Source organism: Diabrotica virgifera, chromosome 4, assembly GCF_917563875.1.
Source record: "Diabrotica virgifera virgifera chromosome 4, PGI_DIABVI_V3a".
In the NCBI taxonomy this organism is placed as follows: Eukaryota; Metazoa; Arthropoda; class Insecta; order Coleoptera; family Chrysomelidae; genus Diabrotica; species Diabrotica virgifera.
In genome coordinates this window covers 87,468,119-87,488,406 of record NC_065446.1, presented here as the reverse complement: position 1 = coordinate 87,488,406, position 20,288 = coordinate 87,468,119, and positions in this window count along the sequence as shown.

Genomic DNA, 20,288 nt, shown 5'->3' with positions numbered 1-20,288 from the left:
AAACAATTGTTGTTAGAGTTTCGGACAAATATCAAATTTAATGATGTAATTACTACAGCAAATGAAAATGCAGAGAAACTGGATGTGGAGTTCAGTTATCAACCAGTCACACAATTAGGCTTCGGAAAAAAAGCAAACAGTTCGATAACTAACATAAAGACGAACCGATTTTGGATCCTTAAATGTCATACAAAGTTAATTTCTTTCATTGTGTTCTCGAGCAAGCATTAATGTCAGTAAATGAAAGATTTTCATATTGGAAAATCATGTTAATTCTTTAAAATTTTCATAAAGTAGTATAGTATGGTTGATCCAAAAGATGGCATAACCCAGACATTAAAAGTGAAAGTTATCCTTCAACACCAAATTGTTCTATATGGTCCACATAATGTCCAGAAAAAAGTCACACCATTTTGAGCGTCGGGTTTGGGGGGGGGGAGAGGGGGAGAAATCGGTAAATTCGTAGTTTTTTAAGTTTTTCGCCAATATTTCTAAAACTATGCGGTTTAGCATGAACAACCCTCTATACAAAATTGTTCTACATTAAATTTGAAATAAAAAAGGCCCTATGCATTATCTTTCTAAAATGAATGGTTCCAAAGTTACGGAGGTAGTATAGTATAACTGGTCCAAAAAAAGGCTTAACCCAAACATCCAAAGTAAAAGTTTTCCTCCAACACCAAAATGTTCTATATGGTCCACATATTGTTCAGTAAAAAGTTACACCATTTTGAGCGTCCGGTTTGGGAGGGAGCTGGGAGAGAAGCCGGTAAATTAGTAGTTTTTTTAAGTTTTTCGTCAATATTTCTAAAACTATGCTTTTGCGTAAACAATGTTGTATAGAAAAATGTTCTGCGTGAAATTTAAAACAAAAAATGTTCTATACATAATTGTTATAAAATCAACGGTTCCAGAGTTACGGTGGGTGAAAATTCTTGGTTTTCGATACTTTTTATATTTTTTGGGCAATATTTATGATATAACTATACCAAAAACCCAGACATCCAAAGTGAAAGTTATCCTCCAACACCAAATTGTTCTATATGGTCGACATAATGTTCAGAAAAAAGTTACACCGTTTTGAGCGTTGGGTTTGGGGGGGGAGGGGGGGGGGGAGGGGGGGGGAGAAATCGGTATATATAAAAAGTATCGAAAACCTCCACTTTTCACCCTCCGTAACTCTGGAACCGTTGATTTTATAACAATTACGTATAGAACCTTTTTTGTTTTACATTTTATGTAGAACATTTTTCTATAGAACATTCCTTACACTAAAGCATAGTTTTAGAAATTTTGACGAAAAACCTAAAAAACCTACTAATTTACCGACTTCTTCTTTATCTCCCCCCCAAACCGGACGCTCAAAATGGTGTAACTTTTTACTGAACAATATGTGGACCATATAGAACAATTTGGTGTTGAAGGAAAACTTTTACTTTGGATGTCTGGGTTAGGCCTTTTTTGAACCAATTATACTATACTACCTCCGTAACTTTGGAACCGTTCATTTTAGAAGAATTATGCATAGGACCTTTTTTATTGCAAATTTAATGTAGAACATTTTTGTATAGAAGGTTGTTCTTGCTTAGCCGCATAGTTTTAGAAATATTGACGAAAAACCTAAAAAACTACGAATTTACCGATTTCTCCCTCCTCTCCCCCCCCCCCCAAACCCGACGCTCAAAATGGTGTGACTTTTTTCTGAACATTATGTGGACCATATAGAACAATTTGGTGTTGGAGGATAACTTTCACTTTGGATGTCTGGGTTTGGGTCTAACTATACCATACTAAAGGTAATTTTACCGACAATACACAAAACTCACAATTAAAACTTTTGTGTAGAAATTTCGAAAAAACTGAGATTTAATGATCATCTATATATTATGGAGGGAGACGATTTGTTTAAAGAATTATATTAATTATACAGCTTCAGCCATTGTTAAAAGAATTAAATAATGATGTTTGTAAAATTTTACAATATATACATATTTTTAAAGGAAATAACTGTTTCTTCTTCTTGATGTGCCTATCCGTGACGAATGTTGGCGATTATCATGGCAATACTTATCTTAGCTATATCCGCGATATGCAGAGCGGAAAAGCTGCACGATGTTATGTTGAACCAGGTTCTGAGGCATTTTTACCAGGATCTTTTTTTTATTGCTGGACCTAGCTTTCCAAATATTTTTCCTGGCACGATGGCTTATAGTGGGGCACATCTGGATTTATTTCGCATAATGTGTACAAAGTATTTTAACTTCGAGATTTGATGGTGTTCAGAACCTTTCGGTTCTTCTTCATTTTTCTGAAGGACTTCTCATTTGTAACCCGGTCAGTCCATAGGATTTTAAGAATTCTACGGTATAGCCACATCTCAAAGCTTCCAATTTTCTGCACATATCTTCGTTCAAGGTCCACGATTCAACACCATAAAAAAGGACGGAAAAGACGTAGCATCGCAGCATTCTTACTTTTATAAGTACCAAGAGAGAGGTTGTGACCCTTGAAGAAAGGCCCCATACGGTTGAAAGTGGATTTAGCTTATTGCTTGGTTGTTAGTCCATTCTTCATTTACATATTATGGTGTTGAGGTAGTTGTGTGCGTCACTCTTTCTACAGGGTTTTGGTTGATGTAGAGTTGCCCTTCTGTTATCTTTTCCTTGCTAATAATCATAACCTGTGTCTTCATTACGTTTATATTGAGTCCATATTATCGACTGTAATATGTGATTTTGTTCATAAGGACTTGTATATCTTCTAGGTTGTCCTCAAATATTATGGTGTCATATCATCTGCATACCTGATGTTATTTAGCAGGTTCCCGTTTAGTAGAATTCCTTTTTCAGTTTCGTTCAAAGCTTCGATAAATTTTCTTTCAGAGGAAAGGTTGAAAATTACAGTGTACAAAATACAGCCTTGCCTCAGTCCACGCATGATGTTCACGTATTCGGTGTGTTCACGAAATGTGTATTTTTGGGCGCCTTTAAATGTTTTGCACACAGGCGCTAACACGTGCTGGCGCGGCACTAGGTGTATTCCACGAATATACGACTGTTTTGGATTATCACGACAACGAATAATTTAGTGTGCAACATAAGAAGTACGAAAGTATTTTGGTCTAATAATTACTCCAATAAACAACAATATAATTTGCAATTTACTTTCGTTCTTGCGATAATCCAAGAGGGTCGTATATTCGTGGAATGGGTAATAGTAATGTTGTTTTTATCTCTGATACGCATACATTCTATTTTCCTGCTTAGCTCCGCTAATTATTGAGTATTGTTATCTGTTTTTACGGTATGTTGCAGCATAAACTCTTCTTCTTTCCACTAATTATAAGGTTTCCCCTGGCATCCAATGTTTGTTCTTTTGGATTTTACGCGGTGTTCACTCTGTTTCCGCTGACTCTCCACTACCCAACACTTATTCATATTTATTAAAATGTCCCACTTCTTGTTCCGTACTGCTAGGCAGCTCATTTTGAAAATGAAAAGTATTAATAATAGCTGGAGAAAAAAGGAAGACCAAGAACGAGAGTGTTGGATGACGTGGAAGACAACTAGTACGTTCGCTGACGGTAACATATTGCAAAACCTATACAGTGGAACCTCGATTATCCGTCAGGGCACCGGACCAAGGGTATGACGGATAATTGAAAAGTCGGTTAACAGAACATTAAAACAAAAATTGAAAATTGATAGTACCTACAACTCTCAAATTTTATTTACATATAATATGTTTTGTTTTACAAGATAAGAGGAATTTTTGTTCGTATCGTACAATCGAATCAATTTGGTTTAAAATATTTGAAATCTTTGTTTTACTGATGCTTCACATTTTTCTTAATCCGCGTAAGATCATGCAATCTACTTTATTGGCTTCTTCTTGTCAAGAATACCACTCGATGAATTTTTGCATGTGCGATGCAGCTTCTCTAGCTTCTTTACGCAAATCTTTGTCAGTTGCAATAACATCATCGACATTGCCATTATCAAATTCCGAGTATGTGTCAGCATCTGAATCTGTTTCGTCCGCCTCTTTTGCCTTTTCAATGATTTCATCATCTGTCTGTCAGCAATCGATAGCCGTTTGCATCCTTATCACAAATTATCGAATCGTTTATTTCATCTTTAGTCAACGAAAACAAAACAGTTGATTCAGCCATAACTTCATTTGTTACCGCACTGTACATTTCAGCGAATTTCGTTTGGCTTATCGCAATGCTCAAACAAAATGAATTGATGACCCAATTTTTGCATATGTAGTCAATACAACGTATGTACGGACCCTGACGGTTAACAGAGGTGACGGTTAATGGAGAGACGGATAATCGAGGTTCCACTGTATATATTTTAAAGAACCGCTTAGATTGACATGACACTTGCATACTCCTAGGTAACCTGTCAAAGAAGAAAATTGATATTGTGCCGATGTGTGCTTTTGCTATGGGGGTAAGTTTCACCCCTTCTCGGGGATGAAAAAATATACATTCAAAATAAGTCCGAAAATGGATAAACTGACTAATTCTAAGCAACTTTTTTTCTTTAGTATTTTTTCGCTAAGTTAATACATTTCGAGTTATTTGCGAATTTTTCAACAAAAAAAAAAACACGTTTTTAGACGGTTTTTTGCAAATAATTCAAAAAGTAATATTCTTAAGTTATTTTGAAAAAAAAACATTTTTTTCAAAATTAAAATTAAAAAAAATTACTTTAAACCAAAGTACCCCGCACAAACCCTATGGAAATTAGGTCCCAGTGGATTTCGTTCATACTTTGGGAAAATACACTCTTTGAAGAATTGTGATGAAAAGTTCTCATGGGCACAACTCGATAGTTTGGAGGATTTTCAAGATATTGAGGTACAAACTCGGAAAATTGTAAGCTTTACTGGGTATTTCAATTCCATGAGTTACTGGTTTTCTGGCAACATGTAGAAGTTTGGATCAAGGAAAAGTACTAGTAGTTTAGGATTTTTTCCTGGCTATCCAATGGCGACGTTTACTTTGTCCTTGACTTTCAACGGACGTCATCCTCAGAAGTTAACCTGTCTTAGGCATCAGGTGTTCCTGTGTCTGTGCTGATCACGTATTCATGTTCAGCAACCCCAAAAACCTGTAACTAATTTGTTTTCATTAATGTAGTACTAAAGACCCTCGAAACTCATGGAGCGCCTTTCATTGACCTTGGAAACCAGGTGCTCCAGGAGTCGGTTCTGGTGGCATATTCGTATTTAGCGACCTCAAAAAACCCTACAGTAATTCATTTGCATCAATTAAATGCCGAAAACCATCGAATCTCTAGAAGATGACGTCCCTTGTAGTGGCCCTGGCCACCATGTCCTCCGGAGGTCAATTCTGATGGCATATTCGTGTTTAGTGATCCCAAAAACCCATGCGTAATCTGTTTATATCAATTTAATGCCAAAACCCTCTAAACTCTAAAAGATGACGTCCGTTAAAGGTCAAGGTCAAAGTAAAGGTCGCCATTGGATAGCCAGGAAAAAATTCTAGACTACTAGTAGTTTTCCTTGATCCAAACTTCTACATGTTGCCAGATAACCAGTAACTCAGGGAATTGGAATACCCAGTAAATCTTATAATTTTCCGAGTTTTGCCTCTATATCTTGAAAATCCTTCATACGATTGAGTTGTGCCCATAAGAATTTTTTAACAGGATGCTTCAAAGGGTATTTTCCCAAAGTATGAACAAAATCCACTGGGAGTTAATTTCCATAAGGTTTTTGGGGGGTACTTTTTAAAAATATACGCCCATTGAACCGATCAGACTTACAGATCATATAAATAATACATAAGTAGAGAGCGGAATATATGCAAAGTGCATATAGATGCATATATTGCATATTTTCAGACAACAAACACAACATTGCATATTTAAGCTAAACACGATTTATTTTGCATATTTTAAAAATAAATTATATAAAAGTTTAAAATTTTCCTCTCTTAGTTGGAATTTTATAACTTCGATACGCAGGGACGCTGCTAGGGTGCTATGCGCCCTTGTGCAAAATCTGATGAAGCGCCCTCTCAAAAAACAAACACTTTACTTTAGCAGGACAGAAAACAATGCGTTTTATTATCCAAAATTTTATTAACACAAAACTAAAGAAGGGCAATTAGTTATAAATAATTAATACTTAATCTAAATAACTGTTTACAATATTTTGTTATTATAACTATGTATATGATAGTATATATTGTTATATTTCTATTTGATATAAAAATTAAAATTTGATAATTATAAACAAAATTCACTTTAATATAAAATATTTTTAATTTTCTCAACCTCGGGCATATAAATTTAGAACAACCTGTATACAACAAATTGTTATATTTAATTTTAAGAAGTGATTAGAATAAGCGTACGAAACTCGGAACAATGTGCTTAGATAAACAAAGTGAATGACGCGTACCATTATCGTTCTTCTCGGAAGGTCGATCATTAGCTATGCTAAATAAGACTCATTTGAAAGAGAGAATAGGTCATTAAAATTTGTAAATAGTTAGAAAGTATTTTAGAATGGGAATTAAATATTTTCTTTTGAAATCCATTAAGCATATTTAGAAAGATTAAAAATTGGTTTTGAGGAATATTACGAATGAGAGTTGGTGGTGGAAGATTGATTTGTGAATCTGGAAGGGATATTTAGAAAGTAGGGGAATGGATGACAAAGTGAGATGAGAATGTTTTGAGCTGTCGAGAAGTGAAGTCGAGTAAGAGACGGTAGTGTACGGAGAGTGAGAAAGCCGGTATAGTTCCGTGAGTGTGGAGTATCTATCGTGGAACAAGAAGTATGCCAGGTCGAGAGTAAAAGAACCTCCTTGAGCCAAGAGTGTCCCGGTAGCTGATAGCAGTTTCGAAAAAGGTAGAACACAGCATCACGACAAAAGCAGGAACGAGAGCTATTCGAGCTAGTTTTTCAAAGGAGAACATTACTGGAAGCCAGGACGAGGTTTGATCGCAGCCAAGGATAGCAGGAAACGGGTCTTGTGTGAGGACATTTTCAGTTCACCAGGAAAAGGTCAGTCTCATTTGTTTGGACATGAATGTATGGTTTTTCGCATTAAATTCCACATAAAAAATTGAATAACATAATCAATAATATCAGAAAAGCTTCATCAAACTTAAATAGAGTTGTTCCTAATAACTCCTAATAGTTAAATGTTAATAAAAAACTTTCAATTGAAAACCAAAAGGAAATAAGATTCCCATTAGTAAATGTTATGTTTAAGAATAATAAGAAATAGCAAATATTAAGCATTGATTGCCTTTTAAATAAAATAAAAAATATTTTGATTATAATTGTAACCCATATGTGTATTTTTTTTTACTCTTTTCTTTTCTATCCCGATTAGGAACCATTAAGAAATATTTAGAATCCACGAAAGTAAGTAATTAATTTATAATTCGCCCTGAGATTGAAAACATATTGATATGTGATCTGGTTAATTAATTAGATTAGTATTAATACATTGATTAAATTAAGTGACATATAAGAATATTATCTCATATCAATAATCAAGATCACATCAATATATAATGATATATGGTAATATATATATATATATATATATATATATATATATATATATATATATATATATATATATATATATATATATATGATAATAAATAAAATGACAAGAGGTCCTTAACTCACATTATTTTAACTTTTCTAGTTTTAGAGCTGCAAATTTTTCTACAATGTCACTAATTTCAATGCTTGATAATAAATCATGCTCTATAGAAACAGTTGCTAAATTCGATAACCGTTCTTAAAACATTCTAGACCTTAAGTAATTCTTTATAAATTTTAATTTTGAAAAGCTGCGTTCTGCGGAAGCTACAGATATTGGTAATGTTAGAAAAACTCTTAAGGCTATAGTAACGTTTGGAAAAGTATCTGTCAATGCGTTAGTATTAATGAATTGCAGTATATCTATTGGTGAAATATACTTATTTTCTAAAAAAACCTTTCAATGTTTTCAACTCCTCAAACAGTAACATACCATCAATATCAGCATCAGTGGGGTTTTTACTGTCGGTGAGTTTTAATTGTAAATTCTTACAGTAATTTAATAATAAATTATCTTCAACGGTTTCCAAGTTATTAATATTAAAAACGTTATCAAATACTTTATGATACTCTTCAAGGACCTTAAAACGGTCATTAAGTGACCCGAGGGTAGCATCTAGTACAGAAAAAAAGAAGTCCGCCTTAAACTTTATTTTAGGATCAACCGTGGCAGTTTCATCTGCTCCTTCATAGATGAACATTCGCTTCTTCCTTCGTGTAATTTTAGGAAAATACAAATCTATATCAAATTGATCAGCTAATTTTTTAGCGGAGCTAATTATATTTTCAAATGTTTCATCTGATCTATAATTTTGAATTAAATGAACAAGATTTTTTTAAATTAGATAGTGCTTCAGAAATATCAGTTTTTGTATTTTGTAATATCTTACTAACAACGTTAATTTTTGTTAACACATCATACCATATAAATAAAGAACAAATAAATTTGAAAGACATTATCTTTGAAATAAGTGAATTTGCTAATGTTCTGCTATCGATATCTTTTGATTCATCTTCAGCTAGAGACATAATATAGATTATCCCTTCACGATTATGTCTTACTTAATATTGAAATAAACTAGTTATGATAGGGAATCTTGAGGATGGTTTTATGAGGGTGTACCGTGACGAAATATTGCATTGTATTGTATTATAAAATATTTATTACCTGCAATATAATCTTCCTCTAGATTCCCTACTATACAAGGTAGTATTTGAAATTCTTTGAACTGAAAAACTGAAAATGCGCCCCTTTCGTACTATGCGCCCTTGTGCCATGCACAATTTGCACAACGGCTTGCGGCGTCCCTGTCGATACGAACGAACTCGTTATTTATCTATCTATCGCTCATCTGGACTTTCCCATTACTACCTGAATTTAACAATTATGGGTGTTCCCAGAAAAATATTATTTTATTAGCGTAGCGAGTCGTAGCTACCTGCTTTTAAGGGTCTAATAATTATTCTGTCAGTTTCCGGCCAACATTTGTTTAAAGTAAACGTTGTATCGTATTTAGTGTTTTTGAAGTGATTGGTATATATTAAATTTAAATATGTCTACCATTCAAAAAAGTGCTTGGATAAAGTGTTTTCCCGAGTTAAAGCTAAGTGGAGACAAAGTATTTTGCAAGGCCTGTTCCAAAATCGTAAGTTACATTCATTTTCACATTTCATTTTTTAAATGAGGAACTGACAAACAAAAGCATCATGTCCCACACAACAAATTTTTCTGGAAAGAGTGTTTTTATTCGACAAATTCGCTTTTACTTCTATAAAGACGGACATACAGTTGAGTCCGCGAGTCTTTACCCGTGCGTCATTATTTAAAGCATACGAAATAAGTCGGAAATCTATTTCACGCAACAACAAGTGACAGAAAGTGACTACTGTTCCGATTACAGGTTTTATTATAAAATTTGACGTTATCAAATATAAAGAATGTCAAATGTAAGTTTTGCTTCAACATTTTTGTGCAGAATTACAGCTACATTCGAAGTAACTTAATAAATTCTATTATTATTATTATTGATTAATAAATAAATAAACAATTTATAAAAAAAATCAATAACATATTTTTCCGCAAATCGCCAGGAAATTTTGACATTCCTGTCAAAATTTCTTGAAGAAAAAGTCAGGACTTCCTTACTGTAAGGAAATGTCATTTCCTTACTGTAAGGAATAGTATATTGTGCAACAAGTGCAGAAAGGTACTAATTTCTCACGAGATTGAAAAGTTGCGGGACGAGCGCAAGCGAGTGCCGCAATTCAAACGAGTGAGAAATTACCTTTCTGCACGTGTTTCACACTATACTTTTTCTACAAGCACAGTTTTTCCTAAAAATAAAAATCACAATTTCCAAACGACGATTAATTATAATAGGTACCTATGTGATAAATTTTAAACTGTATTTAATTAATACCTACTAATCAATTTAAATTCCTTATACCTAAATAAATTGCACAGAAATCAGTTAAAAAATTAATGCACTGCCTTAATTTGTTTAAATTTAAACAATTATTACACATTATTGACATTATATTTATGCAGTCACGGATTTACACAAAACCTACTTCATTCGACGTCTCTTGTACAGGTTGCTAAATCCTTATTGGTTATTTGATAATTATAAAATGTTTAATAAGAATAAAATTGTAAAATAAAACAGTTGTAACATCCATAATTTAGTTTCTATGCTATAGTTAAATATAATAATTGTCTTATAGGTTATATATTTGTCTAAAGTTTAACCACGGATGTAAACAGAATATAACGTTACTCAGAATGCGGTAGTCCACGGATGTAAACAGAATATAACGTTACTCAGAATGAGGTAGTCAACTGTGCAGAAAAGAACTTTGCGGCACAGAAACGTCACTTTTCTGCACACTAATGTCAAATATCTTATACTGTGAGAAAACATCAAGTTTGCTAACATAAAACCGTGCAGAAAAGTGCACTTTGAATAGTGGTTGTAGAAAAATGATATTTCCGTACAGTTGTTAGTGTTCTATTTATAAGCGTCAAGTTTGACAATTCAACCTCAATACGTTTCCATAGTAACCCAAGTAATTTTATTAGGAATTTCAAAGCACCATTTATTTGGGAATAAAATTATCGCGTTTTTTTTAAATCAATCAATATCTGTCGAATTTTAAACGATTTGCGGAAAAATAGTATGTTTACCTCGTAGGAAAAGCCACATTCCTGGACTCTGTGTTGCTAAGTCTCGGCTTGCGCCTCGACTTAGCAATCTTCACAGTCGTCCAGGAATGTTAAGCTTTTCCTACCCGGTAAACAATGTACTATTATTTTTGGTATTTTATTCACTTTGACGGAAATCTAAACACAATCATTTCTTTACTGTGTGAATGACGTTAGCTTTGTATGTTTTAAATATTAATTGCCAAAATATAATTATTTACCTTAAAATTTCAAAGCCCAATATAAAATTAGTTGTGAAAACAACTGTTTGTGTAATATAAAGAAACTTCAAAACGAAAAAATTCGACAAAAACGGCAAAAAATTCAACTGACTTACAGCCACAAAAGTAAACAAAGCAGAAACGTCAAACAAATTGTGCTTAAAATATGAAAACATACCGAATCGTCTTTTTTGTACCTATCTCTTTTCAATGCACTGAGTCTAGATGGTTCATAAAAATAACATGTGTTTTTACTTAATAACAAACGGCAGCTGGTTTGTCATGAGTTTCATGCGTGGAAGAGAATGATGCTAGATAAAAAGTATGTGTTTTATCTCGCCAGGTATTAATGACGCACGGGTAAAGACTCGCGGACTCAACTGTAGAGAGAAGCATCAAAATACAAAAATCCATCAAATTGTAGACAATTCCGCTTTTGTTCTTCAGCTTAAGTAACGTACTTTGTTCTTTAAGTAACGTACAAATTGCTAAAGAACTTATGTTCATAAAAGTTAATTTTAGTTTTTTACCAGATCTAATAAAGTCATTAGAGCAAAGGAATTTACAATTAAGTGATTCGGTTAATCTTGTTAACACTTTTTCTGCTCATTGTCAAAAAGTTCCCGGAAATACAGGGATTACAATTAGAAATAAATTAAAAAATGTTTTAGAAAAAAATGAGGGCTTCGATTGTTTGAGGAAAGTTGTACGTATTTTTGAAGGCAACTTTTCTGAAGATCTTACGACTTAATATATTGTTTTATTTTTGAGTATTTTTAGTATGCATTTGCATATTTAGACAAATTTAGAAAAAATACCTGCATATTTGTAGTAAAAGTAATGCATATATATGCACATATTTTGGTAATGTTGTGTTGCATATATTACGCTCTCTATACATAAGTAAAGTAGCTTGAAGCGGTAATATATTATTTACGATGCTAATTAGAGGGTGATTGTCCCGAGTATTTTTAACCAAAAAAGGGACCAACTTTATTTTGAGCGCAACTTGGTGCTAGAAACTGTTTTAAAAAACAAAAATAAATATTTTTTAAACACTTTAAAAAAGTTTTAATGAGTTTTCCCCAAAAAGTGCATCATTTTTTGGTTATTTCACGTTGAAATATTCGCTTTGAAATTAAACGGATATGAACCTATATTTCATTAGATATAACTTTGCTTCTACTGGGCCTAGAGAGTTCATACGTAGACCTTGATTTTCACTTTTTTCGAAGCTATATTTTTGCTAAGAATGTTTTTTTCGATAAACTACTTACTTTTCCAGTTATTTGCAAAAACCCACCTATAGGCTATTGATTATGTATTTTAGAAAGGAACTACAACGTTAACGGGGTTTTATTGTTTCATATAGTCAATGGACCTCTAGATATGAAAAACCCGCGGAGTGCTACCATTCAAAGGGGTGCGTTTTTGAGAAGGGGATGAATTAGTCCCTAGGCACAGGGCGAATTAGGGTGAATTCTACGCACTTTTGGTACAAACACGTCTACAGAAAAATTGTTCCAGGAGAGATTTACTATCAAAATATCAGATTTTAAAGTCAAAAATATATTTTTTTACAAAACTATATTCAAAAGAAAAGCAAGAAAAAAACACGAAATATAGCAATTTTGTTTTTTGCCCCATAACTTTTTTCCACGGGGATATAGGTATAGGCATTGCTTCAAAGAAAAGAAACCTCCGCCCTTCTTCTTTAAAATGACGTTTAGCAGAAGTCTCTACAAGTTATACTTTTTAAAATATGATTTATTAAAATTTGTCACTCACAGCGATTTTTGCCCATTTTCCTTGTTACTCCTCAAACATTGTTCCGTAACTTTTTTCTACGTAACTTTAGGTAAATGCAATGTTTTATTTAATAGGAAGGAAAGTCTGTATAACTATTTTTAAGCAAGATATGGTTGTTCAAAATTTTCTGCTTTTAATGATTTTTGATATATTTTACGATTATTTTTAAATTTGTCATTCTAACTTTTTCTATTGTATATTTAGGTATATGCATTGTACAATAAAAGAGAAAGCTTATTTTATTTACTTTAAAATGGTGTATTGAAAAAAATTGTAGGACTATTTTTAAACAATATATATATGCTTTTTCAAAATGTGACATATTCACATGCATGCAATACGTCCCACCAAGTTGGAACAATACGGAAAACTTTTTTATTATTAACTTTATAAAAAAAATTCTTTATAAAATGCTCTGCATATTCTAAAACCTAAGATGCAATCATCACATATAAAATTTTATCAATAGTGTACGAGGTATGTTAAAAAATATGAATTTCGCTCAAGGGTAAAGTAACTTTATATTTCACAATATCGAAAAGTGTTATTAAGGTGATACAGTAGCGATCAACAGGTAGCCAAAACGCGTTCCAAGAATGCGGCTGTAATTTTGAATATTTTTTCGAGATATTTGGCACACGCGTTCGTAATATAATAAAGAATGGCGGTACAGAGCCCAATTTGAAAATATATTAATATGTGGAAATTACTCTGTAATTAAATACAATATTAAAAAAACGAGCCTGTACCGCCATTAAGAAGAACAAAAAAATACACTTTCTTTAAATAAACTTTTTTATCCGATGCCTAGATTTTGTGTCATTTTGGAACTACTAATGAAATAAAAAATTTTAGTAGTTCCAAAATGACACAAAATCTAGGCATCGAATAAAAAAGTTTATTTGAAGAAAGTGTATTTTTTTGTTCTTCTTATTGGCGGTACAGGCTCGTTTTTTTAATATTGTATTTAATTATAGAGTAATTTCCACATGTTAATATATTTTCCAAATTGGGCTGTGTACCGCCATTCTTTATTATATTACGAATACGTGTGCCAAATATCTCGAAAAAATATTCAAAATTACAGCCGCAATCTTGGAACGCGTTTTCGCTACCTGTTGATTGCTACTGTTTCCTCTTAAGAAAAGTTATTTGGAATTAAAAATTGTGTTAGAATATGCAATTACATTCTCCTAATTGATAAAATTTAAAAAAATTTAAATTTTTCTCAAATTACTGACACCCTTGGATTTCCTACGGATATCTTGTTTAAAAATAGTCCTAGAATTTTTTGCAGTACACCATTTTAAAGTAAAGAAAATAAGCTTTTTTTATTACACAATGTATATACCTAAATGTACAAGCAAAAAAGTCATAATGAACAATTTAAAAAATAATCATTAAAAATATCAAAAATCAGTAAAAGTATAAAACCTTGAAAAAGCATAACTTGCTTAAAAAGAGCCGTATAATCTTATACAATAGAAGATTTTAAAAATAATTGACTTCTTTTTCTACTAAATGTACCATTGTATATACGTAGAAATGCGTAGAAAAAAGTTACAAAACAATGTTTGCGAAATAATAGGAAAATGGCCCAAAAATGCCGTGCGCGGCGAACTTTGAAAAATCCTATTTTGGAAACTGTAAATCCTAGAGACTTTTACTGAACTTTATTTTAAAGAAGAAGGATGGTAGTTATTTTTTCCTGAAGCAATGCCTATACCTACATCCCTGTGGACAAAAGCTATGGGACAAAAAACAAAATTGCTTTCTTTCGTGTCTTTTTCTTGCTTTTCTTTTGAATATATTTTTGTAAAAAAAATACTTTTGACTTGATAATGTGATATTTCAATAGCAAATTTAACCTGGAACAATTTTCCGGTAGACGTGTTTGTACCAAAAGTGCATAGAAATCACCCTAATTCATCCTGTGCCTAGGGACTAATTCACCCCTTTCTCAAAACGCACCCATTTAAATGGTAGCACTCCGCGGTTTTTTCAAATTTAGAGGTCCATTGACCATATGAGACAATAAAATCCTGTTAATGTTGTAGTTCCTTTTAGCTCTCTTATTTCGAACATAATCAATAGCCTACTAAAAACGTGTTTTTTTGTTGAAATATGAACATATTTACTCGCAAATAACTTAAAAGTATTAACTAAGTGAAAAAATGCTGTAGAACAAAAGTTGCTGAGAATTAGTCAGTTTATCCATTTCCGGAAGTAATTATTATTATTTTGAACGTATATTTTTTCACCCCCAAGAAGGGGTGTCACTCACCACCAGGGCAAAAGTACACATCGACACAATATCACTTTTCTTCTTTGACATGTAATTAGAACTATGTATGAAGACAATGGACAAGAAGGGCACAAGAGAGTTCTGAATGGAAGGACATAAGCTGACACTGCTGACAGGCAAAGACCCATCCAGGGTTATGATGATAAAAGAAGAAGAAGAACAATAGCTGGATAGTAATATAACTATATAATCGGCTCAGAAAATACTGGTGCCTGCATGATTTAAATATTTGTTTGCGTTCGAGATTAAACAATTGCTATAAGCATTTGACTATTATTGAACAAGATTTTCTCGCTGTCCATCTCATGGTATTCTGATGCCATTGTGATGCGCATTGATTGTACTAATATGGAGAAATCCTCGAAATCTGAGCTGCACTCAGTAGTAAATTTCGCAACGCAGAAGTCTACTTTGTCTATAACAGATGCAAAAATACCAACTGAGAGGCAAATGTGTGTGGATAAATAAATAATATTACGCCACGCTATAGTAAGTGTTTAGGACAGAAATATAGCCATTGACAATCCTATTGCTATATTTATAATGAGGCAAGTTCAAGAGAAATCGTTGGAATACAACAAACCGGCATATTTATGTTTCGTGGACCTTAAGAAAACATTTGACATGGTCACATGTCACATTAAAGAGCGTAATCCCTTTGTTATACTCGAGAGAGGTACCTCTAGGAATAATTAAAACGATCGAAAACATCTATCAGAACAACACAATAAAAGTAAAAGTGGACGATGAATTAACTGACCCAATTGAAGCCGGCAATGGGATAAGACAGGGGGATTCCTTGAGTCCTTTATTGTTCAACCTGATCATGGACGAAATAATAAAAAAAAGTAAGAACTAAAAAAGGATACCAAATGGGAGAAAAACAACTTAAAAAATAATCTCCTATGCGGACAATGCAATACTAATCTCTCAAAGTGAAGATCATTTACAACGTATGCTGCACCAGTTCAACATAATCGCCAGAAAATTTAACACGTTAATTTCCTGACAAAAGACAAAATGCATGGTTATAACAGCAGATCCAATAAGATGTAAATTGGAGCTGAAAGGTCAGATAATAGAACAAGTGATGGAGTTTAAATACCTAGGCATCACACTATCTAGCTACGGAAGGCTCGAAACAGAAGTGGAAGATCAAGTGAATAGAACAAACAGAGCCGCAGGTTGCCTGAATGACACAATATGGAGAAATAAAAATATCGGAAAAGAAATGAAAGGCAGAATTTACAAAACAGTCATCAAACCAATAATGACATACGCGGCAGAAACACGACCCGACACAGACAGGACAAAAAGATTGCTCGAAACAGCGGAGATGAAAACCCTTCGAAAAATCGATGACAAGACTATATGGGACAGAGCTAGAAGTACAGATATACGACGGAGATGCAAGGTGTATAACATTAATAACTGGGTAAGATTTGAATGGAATGACCACATAAGCCGAATGACAACAAATAGAATAGTCAGGACAGCGAGAGACGGTTCCTCAATAGGAAGACGATCAGTGGGAAGACCACGAAAACGATGGAACGACAACTTACTAGAGGCACATTAAAAAAACGACAGAGTTATGTCTATACAAAAAGAAGAAGAAGAAGACAATCCTATTGAGTTTCGAGCTTAGGTAGTTCACTTAAAGACCAGCGCCCACGGTAAAACTGATTTAAAAGAACGGTTTAAAACCGATTGAGCCCGCAACTATTTTGTGACTTAGAGAAGCAAAGAGAAGTGCAGATTCGCCCACGGTGCAATCCGGTTGAATCTGGTTTTCAATCAGTCAGAAATCGGTCATCTTCGAACCTCCACCCGAGGTCACAGTTGCGTTGCATTTTTTGCAGCTTGTTGTGACTTTATCTTTTAATGTTTTACGAACAAGTTCGCCATGTATTTTTCAAAATATCTTTTTAATTTTATGTATGTTAAAATGACCAAGAATTAAACCATGCTGCATTATTTTTAAAATAGTGATGGTACCAATAGTCCTTCTGAACCCTACGAACCCTGTTGTGTTCTTCGCAATTAATCATGTACTCATGTTCATTCATGTTTTCGACGGAACTCAACATAGTAAAATACTGCATTGTTCGAATAAATAAACATAACTGATTCAGAACATAATAAGCATAATAAACAGAATAAATAAACATAAGTGATTCGCTTCTTGGGCGGAGACTGTTTCATTTAGGTTGGAAACTGTTTGTAAACCGATTGCAGATGAGGCTAATTTTCAACTTTTGTTTTTAAAACAGTTGCACCGTGGGCACTGGGCCTATTTATCAACAATAATTCCTGCAAATACATTTAACGAGAAACATAAAATCAAAACCTTCTGAATTTATGAAAATGTACGATGTTCTCATAAACATTTTGTAAGGTTATGAAAGAGTAAAATAACCCCTAAAATAAAGACTCATTAAAAACATATTAACGTATAATTGCTAAATCTAAAACCCACCACGATTTAGCATGTAATTTATGCTGGGGACATTTTAATGTACAAAATGAAATATACGTTGTCATTTAGGATAGATATTGCCAGGATTCATTACATTATGCATTTGGATTTGGGTTATTGTAACAAATAGAGTCCTGGTTGAGAGTTCAGAAATATAAAAATAATTTAACAAATATTTCAACAACGGTGTATTATAAATACTAAGAAGCATCAATGGCCCGGAGAAGGGTTCTGAAGAAAATGAAAAAAATCGAACACCACACGAAGATGGAATAGTATCACAACCGCAAAAAATTGGAGGAGATATATTACTTGAAAAAATTAAACCACATCGGCCTTCACAACGCCAATATTTTAATAAACTGTAATAACACTACTATGATTCTATTAGATAAAGTAGGAGACAAAGGAAACTTAGAGAATTACAGACCGATTAGCCTCCTCAACCATACAAGTTGTTTAGGCAAATAATAGTTAAAAGAATGGAAATTCCCTTTGTACTCCAAAGAGAGTAAATATATAAATTAAGAATGAATAAACATTTTCAATATAGTTGCAACCCGAAACTGTAGTCATATTATATTCTAGTTCTAGTTCAATCAGAGAGCACAGCAAGCATATCTACTGGTTTCGGGGCTTCTTAGACCCGAATAAGAGATATAACCCGGGGATAAGACCCGGGGCTTCTTATAAGAGATATGTATTGATGTGATCTTGATTATTGATATGAGATAATATTCTTATATGTTACTTAATTTAATCAATGTATTAATACTAATCTAATTAATTAACCAGATCACATATCAATATGTTTTCAATCTCAGGGCGAATTATAAATTAATTACTTACTTCCGTGGCTTCTAAATATTTCTTAATGGTTCCTAATCGGGATAGAAAAGAAAAGAGTAAAAAAAAATACACATATGGGTTACAATTATAATCAAAATATTTTTTATTTTATTTAAAAGGCAATCAATGCTTAATATTTGCTATTTCTTATTATTCTTAAACATAACATTTACAAATGGGAATCTTATTTCCTTTTGGTTTTCAATTGAAAGTTTTTATTAACATTTAACTATTAGGAGTTATTAGGAACAACTCTATTTAAGTTTGATGAAGCTTTTCTGATATTATTGATTATGTTATTCAATTTTTTATGTGGAATTTAATACGAAAAACCCATACATTCATGTCCAAACAAATGAGACTGACCTTTTCCTGGTGAACTGAAAATGTCCTCACACAAGACCCTTTCCTGCTATCCTTGGCTGCGATCAAACCTCGTCCTGGCTTCCAGTGATGTTCTCCTTTGAAAAACTAGTTCGAATAGCTCTCGTTCCTGCTTTTGTCGTGATGCTGTGTTCTACCTTTTTCGAAACTGCTATCAGCTACCGGGACACTCTGGGCTCAAGGAGGTTCTTTTACTCTCGACCTGGCCTACTTCTCGTTCCACGATAGATACTCCACACTCACGGAACTACACCGGCTTTCTCACTCCTCGAACACTACCGTCTACTACTCGACTTCCCTTCTCGACAGCTCAAAACATTCTGATCTCACTTTGTCATCCATTCCCTACTTTCTAAATATCCCTTCCAGATTCACAAATCAATCTTCCACCACCAACTCTCATTCGTAATATTCCTCAAAACCAATTTTTAATCTTTCTAAATATGCTTAATGGATTTCAAAAGAAAATATTTAATTCCCATTCTAAAATACTTTCTAACTATTTACAAATTTTAATGACCTATTCTCTCTTTCAAATGATTCTTATTTAGCATAGGCTAATGATCGAAACCTTCCGCGAAAAACGATAATGAACTATCATCTATTTCACTGAGTTTTATTTAGCATAGGCTAATGATCGACCTTCCGAGAAGAACGATAATGGTACGCGTCATTCACTTTGTTTATCTAAGCACATTGTTCCGAGTTTCGTACGCTTATTCTAATCACTTCTTAAAATTAAATATAACAATTTGTTGTATACAGGTTGTTCTAAATTTATATGCCCGAGGTTGAGAAAATTAAAAATATTTTATATTAAAGTGAATTTTGTTTATAATTATCAAATTTTAATTTTTATATCAAATAGAAATATAACAAATCCCCGCCTTGTATTCGATAAAATTTATCTGCATTTTTAAATAAATTTTCTCGAGGCAAAACCAACTCCCTGTATATTTCCTTACTTTAATCTACGTCTTATATCCTAACTTACTATCTACTTCATGTAATTCTGTCTTTTATTCGTGATATTTGTATACATCGTGAATATTATAAATTCCTCGGATCTTTTCCGAGTTCCTGTGCCTCAGCTCATAACTATTTATCCCATTTTCATTATTCACGATGTACGGGCCTTCGAAAACAGGCATCAACTTTGCGCAAATGCCGCCAGGAAGATTTGATACTCGTAATGCCCTCACGAGTACTTTTTCACCCTTTTGGAAAGTCACTGGTCTTCTTTTTCTATTTTGTTCCTGTCTTTGGATATATTTTTCGTTGCTTCGCCGTAATCTTCTCTGTACGGTTTCAATCACCTGTTGATATTCTTTTGGCTCTTGGTCTTCCCATGGCCTTATCGGCAGTACACCCTTCATGATGTATTCTGGGGTCTCCTTTGTTACTGTGCTCGGAATTGTATTTAGATACCTTTCTATT